Source organism: Zonotrichia leucophrys, chromosome 2, assembly GCF_028769735.1.
Source record: "Zonotrichia leucophrys gambelii isolate GWCS_2022_RI chromosome 2, RI_Zleu_2.0, whole genome shotgun sequence".
NCBI classification, from domain to species: domain Eukaryota; kingdom Metazoa; phylum Chordata; class Aves; order Passeriformes; family Passerellidae; genus Zonotrichia; species Zonotrichia leucophrys.
In genome coordinates this window covers 34171770-34175397 of record NC_088171.1, presented here as the reverse complement: position 1 = coordinate 34175397, position 3628 = coordinate 34171770, and positions in this window count along the sequence as shown.

Below are 3628 nucleotides of genomic sequence, written 5' to 3'. Positions count from 1 at the left end.
AATAATGTTTATGTTTAGACCCTTCCATGATTTGAAACATTCCACTTTGAGGTGAATTTAAAACAGAATCAATTTGACACGTGTGTTCATGGAACTTGTTTCTCTGACCATGGGCATCTGTTCTCTTTTTGGGAGAAACAGGGCTGCAGATTTAAAAGTGCTGATGTCTTTGCTGTTGGACACAAGTGCTTAAAAGTAGCTGTATTTGGCTGTGTTTTATATTACCTCATACTTTACTGTTAATGAAACTACCACCAAAGCCAGTTTGTCAGATTTCAATAGGACAAGAGCTTTATCCTTTTCACTTTTAGAGTGCTTTTAGCATGAAGACAGACAGACTGACTGGAATGTAGAGTTCCTGCTGTACAAAGCTGATTACCCATAGCTGCATCTGGGGGCAGAAAGAATATACCAAAACAAAAAATGCCAAATCAAACAAAACAAATAAAACAAACACCAAGTGTGAACTTGGGAAAGCTCAGTTGGGAGTGTATTTAAGGGAAGATATCTTGAGGTTATACTGTTTTAACCACTTATCTTCATGCATGGTTTATTCAAAACTTGAAATTTATATGCTATGGCAGAATCGTGTCTTTAACCTTTAATAATACTGTTTAAGGATTCACGTACAATTTTCTTCTGTTTCTTAAGCTGAACTTTGAAATACTTGAATAGGTGACCGGTGGGCTGCAGTGGAAGCAGAAAATGAAGACGCACAAATCTGCTTTACTTTCTTCTTTCCAACAGAATGACCAGATCATAAGGAATTTGCCTTCTTTCCTATAACTTAGATGTAGTTGATGGAAGTTTTCTCTTTGCAGTTGCCAAGTCCACATTCATACACCATTTTAAAAACTAACCAAACCACTTCAAAGGGCAGTAATTTTTCTGTTTAAAATACTATTTCAGTAGTGTAGCAACAAGGTTTAAAATTTACTTGCTTTGAGTATGTTTTCCATAAGGAGGATGTTCTCATTTTGATCTGATGGCAGTGGGGAAAGGGAGCATATAGGGGAGACAGCACTGTGCAAGAATGAAATTACTGGATATTTCAAGTCTTGAAAACCTGGTGTCTTGTAAGTTTCCTGATGTCCTGCTTTTGAACTTTCATGACTTTTGTCTTGGTACGGCCTTAAAAGTTAAGGAACGTGACAGTCAACAATGGTCACCAGCAAATGGGGTGAGACAAATCTCGGTTTTGAGTCAACCTGATACTGGAGTTTAGCAACTTCAAATAAAAGCAGTATTGTGTGCTCAATTACTGGTCATCAATTTGTAGACAGTGGATTCTTACTTTCTAACAAGTGGGATTTCGTCACTGCAGACTTAGTCTTCCAAGTAAGTGTAACATGGCAGTGTTTCCAGGTACTAACAGCTGAGGATCAGGTGGTCAGTACTAGGTCCAGCTTTCCCCCAGCGAACACTTCATGCAGCAAACTAAGGGAAGAAAGAAAAACAGCGTAACTTGTTGCTAACTGGTATGTGAGCCAAAGAACACCCAAAAATCAAGTATGACTTGTATTTATAAAGGGATGGTGAAAAGAGGTCAGTAGTAGGGTTCTGGCCACTCAGACTTTGTGTTATGTACGATGAAAGTTGAATTTTTTTCATTTCTGTTGTGCTGCAGATCTTTAAAAACATTCAAGAAAATGTGAACAGTTAGTGCTGTTAATGCTGTAAAATGAACAGGGCATGAACTTTATGTGTTGGAGAGACTCTGTTCTTTTAGTTTAACGATGAATGTACATGATCTCTTTGTGATGAAATCATATAGCTTCTGGGGAGGAAAACCCAAGCCCCAGAAATGGATCTGAATTTTCAAACAGTTATCAGCTGAGTTTGTTTTGGCAGCTTTGCTTCACTGGTAGAGGATAATTTGCTGGGAACATACTGGGGCTGTGCATTCCCTCTAGGTTTGGTGTTCCTTTTGGTTTTTGGAGTAGTGTGTGATGCAAGTGAGCACTACCATAGCAGGTGCTGTTGCTTTTCCATCTAAAGGAGATGGCTGTTTCTCTTCATGTGTATGTGTGTCTAGGATAGGAGTGTTACATGGAGGGGTTTGCCTGGGTAATAATCTATTTTGGCAAAAGTACTGTCCCTTACAACAGTCACGTTTTTGCCTTGCAGCTACTGTTGATTTGTGTTGCACAGAAATTTTGTCAGGTGTTACTCCAGTTAATGGAGCAAGAACTGCTTTGTTCATCAGCAGTAAAATTGTATAAATAATACCTGTGTGGCTTACCTGACAGAGTGCTATGAACATTAGGTCAGCAGTGTTCAGGCACCTTGTGAGCCCTCCCATGCTGCTTTACGGTACAAAAAAGGGTGATGGGGAAAGTCTTAGAAAATTGCTGTTACCAGCACTCTTCCCTCCCCCCTTGTTATGTTCATTTGGGGATATTGTATGAAAATGGGTGGCTGGTAGATTTCATGGAGTTGTGGTAGTTGTGCAGCAGGTGTCAAGTTGCAGTACTTCATGAGAGATACACACTACAGTACTACGACTTCACGTGGTTACATCTGCCATCTCTCTTTGGTTTACTTAATAAACAGTTTCTCACTACACCCTGCTGTTGAGTGTCCTGTTGCCTTATTTATAGGTCTCTGCCACCTCTGTCCTCAAGATGCTTGTTAGATGACTCCCAGAGATGAACTAAATGTGTCTGTGTGTTTTGAGACAAAGATTGACAAGTTGATACTCACTAAGTGCTCTGTCTGTTCTTTTCCTCATTGAAGTTTGTTCTGGTTCCCCCATCTAAAACTAGATTGTAAGCTCTTGAGCAGGAACATCTTCAGCTTGTAAAATTTGGCACTGTAAAAAGCCAAATCTATTGAATAAAACCTAAAACATGGTGCACTGAAGCTGCACTTCAGTGCAGTACAGCAGTGGTCATTTAAAGTGCGTGCAGCGTTTCAGCTGTGTGTTCTGGGAGCGCTTGGTCGCAGGATGCCTCTACAGGAGTGTCCAGCCTTACAGCTCACAAAGCAGCCAGTGGGGTTGCAGTTGGATGGAGTACTCAGCTTGCCTTGGCTGCTGGTGGATGTTTCTCCAGAACAGGAGTGAATCTTGGAGCAGCCAGCAGGTAATGCTTTGTAGGACAAGTTGCTGCTATCAATAATGGGTATACAGTCCACAAAGTGTTTTACGTAATCTGACTTTTCCTAATCTCTTGCAAATAAGCTCTTATTAACGTAACAAAAATGCAGTTGAGCACTGAAGTGTTACAGACTACTTCAAAGCTTTGTCAGGGACCAGTATTTTAATGATTACTCCCACTTGGGTATTTCTGAGTTTTGTTGCTGTCAACAGCTATGTTTACAATCATCAGTTTAGTGGTTTCCTAGTTATATTTAACACGTCTTTTCAGTCTAACCTCTGAGACTTGTGTTTCAACAGAGTAGTAGCAAGGTAGGGTGCAGCTGTAATGTCTTTGTGCCATCTGGCTCCAGAGTAAGTTTGATACCATATTGTGTCTTTGCATGCAATAAAGCTCCTGGTTTGTACACTTGGGATCTTATTTTGTGAAAATCTTGATCTGTCAACAATAAAGACAGACTTCAGTCAGCTGTTACCACATTTTAGAACCCTTTCAGTAACAAGTTTGATTTGTCCTGTTTACCTGGAAAG